The sequence below is a fragment of the Aplysia californica genome, unplaced genomic scaffold, assembly GCF_000002075.1.
Source record: "Aplysia californica isolate F4 #8 unplaced genomic scaffold, AplCal3.0 scaffold00142, whole genome shotgun sequence".
NCBI lineage: Eukaryota > Metazoa > Mollusca > Gastropoda > Aplysiida > Aplysiidae > Aplysia > Aplysia californica.
In genome coordinates, this window is record NW_004797412.1 from 672,714 (window position 1) to 681,475 (window position 8,762).

Genomic DNA, 8,762 nt, shown 5'->3' on the forward strand with positions numbered 1-8,762 from the left:
TCCTTTCAGTCACGAGACAATTCATTTGTAGAGTTAAAAGGATTTTTTTTTTTCAGGGAAGAAAAAGTAATGGTAAATGATCACTTTAAAGTCAGTTTAATTATGAATGGCACAGGTTATTTCATAATCATACTTTAATAACATTGTTTTACTGTAGAGTATTTCAATTCAATTTACAACTTTCACCAGAGCATTCCCTTAGGCAGCGAATGTGGACAAAACTTAAAATGACTCCTTTTGCTGTTTCAGGTTAAAGAAAAGCACATCGTCATGAGAACAATTGTTTAGTGTCAGTGACAAAAATAACACAGCTATCGAACAAAACAGGGGATAATAAAGATAATAAGTAGAATTTACTGAATTCATATTAATGTGGAAATGGAACCTTTTTATTGCCCAAAAGTGTGGCAAACTCTTCTCTTCCAGAGTTGGTCTCATCGTCAACAGCAGAAGCCACGAGTCATCTTAATCCTTTCTCCTCTGCTGATGCACTGGTCATCATCAGACTTTGACAGATGAACTACTACTGCTATCATTATTATTTGAATTTACTAGTGGCACCCTCCAAAGACAAAGATTAATTCCCGCATGTTCAACAGCAGTCTGATAAATTTTAATCACAAACTGTTCACAAGGAAGCAAGAAAAAATCAGAAGACTTACAAGCAGAATATATAGAGGAAACCAGCTAATTTCCAACATGGTCCTTGCTCAACAGCTAGTGGGTTAACAAAAAATAGGTTCTCTACCTTTGACAACGCACTCAAAAAAGTTATGTTCATCATTATTTTGTTTGTTCATTTGTTTGAGTAAACAGAAGCACATTTACACAATAACTGTCATTTAATGCAGGGAATAAGCCTGAGTACTTGATATAATGGGGTCGTGAGGCTAACCCACTAGGTAGTATTCGTGACAATTCGTGATACAGCATATTGTTCATGCATTTACTCAGAGGGATCAATAATGTGAAATTAATCATTTTTATTTTGATCTCTATTTAGCTGACAGATATGTTTCCAAGATCGTAGTGACAGCAAGATGGTCGTCAAGCAGTTGTGGGTGTAGTGGTAGTCGAAAGCAAAATATTTTCAAAGCCTTAAAGCCACGGTTACACGCAACGATAAATTGTGTCAGATTCGTCGTATGCCAGAACTTTCCATTTTAATGAGCTGTGTAGTCTGTTTAGACGTTCCAATCTATCGTCCAGTTTTCTTTCGATCAGGGAGATTCCTAGTCATTGACTTGACTGCAGATGTGCAACGCACCGGGTGACCTTGATACACAACTTCACCATTGACGATGAACTAAATAATAAAATTGCTAAAATTCACATAATAACGCATCAAATCAGGTACAGTTTTGCTTATTTTGAGATGCTGATTCCGAATATGAAATCAGTTTTTACCTGCGATTATTATTTTTTAAATGTTGAGCTCTAAGTTAAATCCTGCGTGGCGGCAAATTTTAAAGTGATTCTACATCACAGCGCATTCCCCCAAATCTGACCGTGAGCGCACGAAAAATATCAAGCAGTGCTTGATTTCTCGACCGAGTCTCCAAGCCATCATCCAAACATCTAAACTTTGAACAATTTTGTGGTTACACCTGATGATTTGTCTCAAGATCGATAAATCTTCCAGTTTTTGTACAATTAATCGTTACATGTAACTGGGACTTCAGCTCCAGGTTGTCATGCTGAAGGCACACGGGCAGCTAGTTATTACAGCATATACACACTACTATAACACTATAAACACACAAACACCCACAAACAAGTACTATTATTATTATTACTACTATCACCAGAATTGCGTCTACGACTTCTATCTTAGTTTGATCTTTTTTTTTCACAGTTGGATCTGAATTCGCTTCGTCGAAAGAAAAGATCCAAGGTAAGACAGTGTATTTTGACACAAATCTTGAGCTCTGTTACAACTAAGGAAGGTTGTTTAAGAAATTGAATGAAAGGATTACAGGCAGCTCTACACTGAATGTAGGAAAGAAAAGCGAACAAACCTTTGTGTTCAATTTTTTTCTCATTAAAAAAAAAATAATAATAATCCCTGTGCGGTTCTAATAATTTTGTCAAGTGTTCTATGTTCTTGAAATTAATTTGTCCAGAAACTGAATGAACAGTCAGCCAGTGCACTATTTCTTTGGAAGAAAATTTAACTGTTCGTTTTTATTTCTATCAAGACAAAAGTGACTTTACAAGCTTCTTCGGCTCCTACGAGACACATTATGTTACTGTGCACCTACTACACTAGAAGATGTTTTCTGTAAGCGCTAAAACATGTTTTTGTATTTACAGATGGAAGAAAACTTCGGTTTTCCTCCGGGAGTGAACAGTCTTCCAGTTGGGTCTGGCACATAGGACAGGGTAATGCATTTGCCTGGATTTTTTTCTCCCCCTAACTTTGACTTAAACCGAGAGTTTAGGCGTGTTCTGACCCCCCCCCCCCCGCTTTCAGTCCTTCCTACCACATCCAACCTGCCCTCTTTTGGTATTTTGCGGTAACGCTTTTTATTTTTTTGTAAGTGTTTCACTGCGCTGGCAACTTCATAAGGTCATATGAGCGCGCGGGACGCATTAAACTTTTTCAGTTGATAGGAAAATTTTTAATTTTTGCCCGTGTGGCCACCGAAGCCTATTCTTATCTATTTTAGACCACCATCTTTAACGGATCTTTAACGTGCGGAACTTGCACACGAGCCCTCCGAGATTCTTCGCCCTTGTCCGAGAACGCTAGGTGTAGATCTTTCCTACCAGAAGATCAGGGGTGTGGCTGAAAGACAGCAGTAAAAAAGAGCCAAGGAGTAGCAGTAGAAAGGCTGCAGAAAGAATCAGGAGGGGGCAAAGGAGGTGAGAGGTGGAGGCAGGACGTGGAGACGAAAGTGGACGACAGAACAGTGCTAGAGAGCATGAAAGGAGACAATTTTAGAGTAGAAAATGTTTCGGTCACTACCCGGATTTGAACCCGGGACCTTTGATTGAGAAGCCAACACCTTAGCCTGATAGGTGATAATTTTGTTGATTAAAGTTGGTAATACTGGATCGTGCATCACAACCTTTATAGAAATAGCAATTATATGTGTTCTTGCTCACTACAAAAGTATAGAGTTATCGGAAAAATTGTTAAACCATGAAGGAAAATTAAGTAGATCACAGTAAAATCACACCAAAACAAAGTCACAAATAATCAGTTTTAAATCAAATAATGATCACGATTGCATCTAACTTTTAAATGCCTTCATGACTAGATTATCTAGCTTTTATTGATTGGATTAAGATGAATGAATATGACTTTTGACAATAGGGTACGATAAAAAAAACAGTAAATAATATGACCAATTAGGTAAGACATTAATCATTTGAGATTCAAACAGAATGCTTTACAGGCAGTGTAGTGATAAAATAAAAACACATCATGGTAAATGAAAACACATTTTGAACTTGTATGGAAAAAAATGAGGAGTGAAAACAACTTATGAACTTGTATTTGTATGGGGGGAAAAAGAATGAATAACTAAAAACTGCTGTCAAGCAGTTAAACAGTGTGAGGTTCTGACTATGATAAGTGGAAACAAGTTTTGAAAATACATGTTTTAAAGTACACATGTATGTTTATATAAAAAAGACCTAATCAATCAGCATGTCATATTATGACTTATGACTAGATAAGATCAGAATACTGAAAATATGTTGGCACACACAATATAGAAAAAGACCGGCTTACTGTTGGTCCCTTATGGGAAAAAACAAAGGATTCTAAAAAGTATCACCAGAGAAGAAGATTTCAGAGAATAGTGTTGTTTTATCAGGACGTCTATAAGTTGAGAGACACATCTCTTGCCACATCGCTCACATCTGCAGCCTTCTTTTTCATCCAGAGCTTTTTTCAGACACTACTGCTGAGGTCTGGTTATCATTGCCGTGAGTGTGTTTGCACTAGCCATGACAAAATGGACACAATTGTCAAGCTGGGCAGTGTCAGACTGTAGCTTTGATGAGATTTCAGACAAGTCTGACAGGATTTCTCCATACCCCGCCCTCCCACGCGTGTATCTTAAAAATTAAAAATTCAATAATTCCCCCCATTTAGGAGTCCCATACTTCTCGGTGTTCAGACTTTGAATGAACTTTGGTGACCCCAACAACCAGTGCTCACACGACGCCGTATCTTGTGATTAAGTTGTGATACCAACGCACAGGTTCACTGACCTGCCTCGGTGGCGAACCCGACAAGACGCTTGTAGAACTTTTTCTTTTTTTTCCACAAGAGACCGCACAGGACAAAGGCACCAAGGCAAATTGCCGCGGTGCCGCGGTCTATTTCAAGCCCTGCATATGTGACAAAATGAGTTACTTCTCGCAATCCGCAAATGAAGATATTTGCCAAAAATCGACATTAGGACCAAATTTGTAGATTTTTCTGTTGATGCCATATTTTTCATGTATAAGAAGCCTTTTATTATTTCATACTTATAAATTGTAAAAACGTCACCTACATGTATAACCGTGACGTATCTGTTTCCATAGGTCTCCAATCCGAGAAATAACTCATTTTGTCAGCACCCTTCACATATTATTATAAACACAAGTAAAGACCCTAACGGCCAACCAGCGTAACGCATTGCCTGTGAGACAAGAAAACAGCCTCTGCATAACGTCTTAGTTAGTTTTAGTAAGTGTTTTACGGCACTTGCAATGCAATAAGGTCATATAAGTGCCGAAGATTAGAGGTGTTACAAGAGAGTAACAAACACAAAAAAGAAGGACAGGTGATAAAGATGATAGATGTTTGATAGGAAAGAAGAAGCAAACCACACCAGAGCACCCGCCTACCTACCACCCAGTGCAAAACTTCCTAAACGTACTATTTATTGTGCGACAAAAAAAAAACTTTACTGTAAAACCTCCTAAACTTATTATTTGTGAAATAAGAAACAGCTTACTATAATAATAATCACTTACACTATTTTAAGGCAAGAGAATACCTTACAGTAATACTGTAAAACCTCCTAAACTAGTTATTTGTGAAATAAAAAAACAGCTTACTGTAATAATCACTTACACTATTGTAAGGCAAGAGAATACCTTACAGTAAAACCTCTTAAACTCATTATTCCTGAAACAAGAAATAGCTTACTGTAATAATCACTTAAACTATTGTAAGGCAAGAGAATACTTTACTGTAAAACCACCTAAATTCTTTTTTTTCCAAAGACTAGAGAACAGCCTACTATTAAACTATCTGAACTGATTCCTGTGAGGCAAGAAAATACTCTACTGACCAACAAACCACACTCATTAGTCTCTAGACAGAGCTCACTAATAACTGGTCCATTTGCCCCCCCCCCTTCTCCCTCTCCACCCCCTCCTTCTCCTCCCCCCCCCCCCACTACCATCCTGCAGTCACCAAAATCTAATTGTACTATTTTTTATTTTTTTTATTTTTTGGGGTTTACACCATAAACATTAGTTTTTTTACAACTAGGATACAATTCTATTTGTCACAATGAAGAGTAATCTTTTACAAAGGGTGAAAAGTTACATTTATTTATCTCAAGTTTTAAGTTTTAAAAGAAGCTTTAGTAGCTAACGTTTTTTTTTTTTGTAAAACCCCTATGCGATTATATCTTCATACATTTATTAACACGCCACATCAATTCCTGTTCGTTTCAGATCCAGATTGGAGTCTTGTTGCTTTTCCCATGACGATAGGTCCCTTACTGAGATGTATCAATTGCCCGTTCAAGTTACTATAAGTACTCCAGATGTAAAAGAATTTAAAAAGAAACATTTTCTTTCAGCAGTTTTTGCTTATTGGAAAATAAAAAGTGCGCATCGCGGTGGAATAAGGCGCTCGTCGAAATGAAGAAAATATTGAAGAATATTTTTACCTACTGCAGGGCAATAATTATCTGGGTTTTTTCCCCAACACATTTTATGTTCTTTTCAAAGCTCATTTTTTTCTGAAGATCGTTGATCAGAGACACGAAAAAGTAAATAAGTTGCAGTTTCCTAGGAGACTCGAGCTTGGAAGTCAGTAAACTTTGGCAGACATGTTCTCGTTAATTTTACCTCTGACAACAGGTGATATCAACCTCCTTCAATCTCAAATATCGCAACTTCTATTCAAGGAAGACGTGAGGGGAAGGGGGGGGGGGTTCATGGTTCATCAAAAGCGAAGAAAACGAAGAATGATCAACATAATAATGTCATTAACTCTATTTGCTCCGCCCGGAAAGTGAGAAGCGCCAGATTCTACCGCGTTGTGACACAATAAATCGTCTTCAGGTGTGCTCTCTTCTTGAGTGATGGTATTGTTTCTGTCTATGTAACTTTGTGGGGGGGGGGTAAATGAAGTGTATACAGACCCGGTAACCGGGAACAAAGTCACGAAGTATACAGGCCCGGTAGGGGACCTCTTTAGTGATGTCGGGAAGTTTCAGCGCCTAGACCCGGTAAAAATCGTGTGTGTGTGTGTGTGTGTGTGTGTGTGTGTGTGTGTGTGTGTGTGAGAGAGAGAGAGAGAGAGAGAGAGAGAGAGAGAGAGGGGGGGAGAGAGAGAGAGAGAGAGGTGCTAGCAAAATGTGACATGCCCCAGTTGGCAGGAGGAGACGAGAGAAAGATAGAGTGGGAAATAGGTGGGGGGGGGGGGGAGAAAGACAGAGACAAACAAAGAAAAAGAGAAGGCGAAAGAGAGAGAGAGAGAGAGAGAGAGAGAGAGAGAGAGAGAGAGAGAGAGAAAGAGAGAGAGAAAGAGAGAGAGAGAGAGAGAAAGAGAGAGAGAGAGAGAGAGAGAGAGAGGGGGGGGGGGCAGAGAAATAGAGAGGGTGACTGCTCGATTAAAATTATGACATTGTTCTTTACTTCAAATTGTGATTCCTCCAACCCCAAAACGGAGGAAAAACGATCGTTCATCGAAAAGACATCCGCAATCTTCATTTAGATTTAGATCTAGATCTAGGCTAGCCGCGAAACTAGATCAAAGATTTATGTCTGTCTGCCTAGATCTAGATCTGGACCTAGGCCATAGATCTAGAAGAACCTAGGTCTACCCTGGGCCAAGAGGGCGCTGAAACTCTCCGAAATCACAAAAGAGTTCCTCTACCGGGTCTGTATACACTCCCTTTTTAAGGAGGGGGGGGGGGGCTTACACCTGGAGGCTATCACGCTTATTACTCGACAAAATTTTACCAAATTTCACTCATATAACAAGCATAGTAAGGAGTCTTAAGATCTGCAATCAAATTTGAGAAAAAAGTTTCGTTTCCATGGATACGCCGCCATATTGGATTTTATTGACATGTCTTACGTAATGAATACCGCACTTATCGCTCATGGAAATTGGTGGGGGGTTTTTGCATGCGTGTTCACAAACATTAGATCTCAATATTTGTCTGTTGTTTTTTTCCTTAACGAAATGAATTTTTTCCTGAGGTAGCATTCAAGTTTGGGAAAAATTCCGTGAAAACCCACACTCCAGACACCACCAACAAAAATCTATTCCATATATGAAAATTTCAACAGACAAGCTTTTAGTATTATCTCTTCTCTTTACTCTGTGAAAATGTCATGAAGATTGGATGAAAAATGGTGGAGTTATTCAAAAAAGTATAGAGAAAAAATGCGTTATGAGAAAACGGCCGATAAAGAATAATAAAATACTGACTTTATGAGGAAATGGTGGTTACAAACATGCCCGGTATGGGAAAAAATTCGGTGTTTGGGAGTTCTTATGCGATGAAATAGTTGTATGAGAGACTGAGGAATCTAAAAATGCCTACAACTCCAATTCCATGAATTTGAGCCGAATTTTGACTTTGGGGGTGTAGCCCCCCCCCCCCCCTTAAAATTAGTGTAAATTTTTTTTGCGCCTCCATCAGCTCAATGTAGATCAGAGTGTAGGCGGGCTTCTGACCCTGCCTGTCTGAGTCCTTCCGGCTTGTGAGGATACAACAAGCATCAGAGGGGGCTCTCGTGGCCTAGATGCTAAGGTACTCGCCTCTCTTTCAAAGGTCCGGGTTCGAATCCAGGTACCGATAGAAAAATTTTCTTCTCTAAACTTGTTTCTTTTCACCTCATTTCATGTTCTTTAGCAATGTTCTGTCGTCTGTTTTCGTCTCCACTTTCTGCCCCCATCCTCTCGCCTCCGTTGCCTCCTCTTCTGGGCTCCTGACTCTTTCTGCAGCCTTTCTACTGCTTCTCCTTGGCTCCTTCTTACCGCTGTCTTTCAGCCACACTCCTGACCTTCTGGTAGGAAAGATCTACACCTAGCCTTCTCGGACAAGAGCGAAAAATCTCGGAGGTCCCGTGTGCACGTTACGCACGTTAAAGATCTCTTGGTGGTCTAAAATCGATAAGAGTAGGCTTCGGCCGCCACCAGGGCAAAATTTCAAAATTTCTTGCCAACTGAAAATGGTAAATGTGTCCCGCGCGCTCATAATATGACCTTATGCTGTTGCGAGCGCCCTAAAACACTTACCAAAAAAACAACAACATACAAACAAACAAGCAAGCCAGCAGAAAGTCCAAGATATTCGATAAAAACTTTCTCCTCATCCGGAAATCGAACTCAGTTCTTCTACGTGCGACAGGGAAGTGGCTGACCGCTATACCACAGATGTAACTGCCATACCCTGTAAACAGAAACAAATAAACAAATAAATAAACAAACAAACAAACAAACAAACAAGCAAAACGAAAAGTCATAATATTAGTCCACCCAAACATGCATGAGAGAGAGAGGGGGG

The 8,762-nt window shown here is 39.3% G+C and overlaps 1 long non-coding RNA gene across 1 annotated transcript; it reads left to right on the top strand.

The window, feature by feature from the left end:
* The first annotated feature begins 1,846 nt into the window (after positions 1-1,846).
* LOC101846208 lies at positions 1,847-6,307 on the top strand. Its single transcript, XR_220393.2, has 3 exons — positions 1,847-1,894; positions 2,314-2,382; positions 5,689-6,307. It is a non-coding gene; the product is annotated as an uncharacterized LOC101846208 (long non-coding RNA).
* Positions 6,308-8,762: the final 2,455 nt, after the last annotated feature.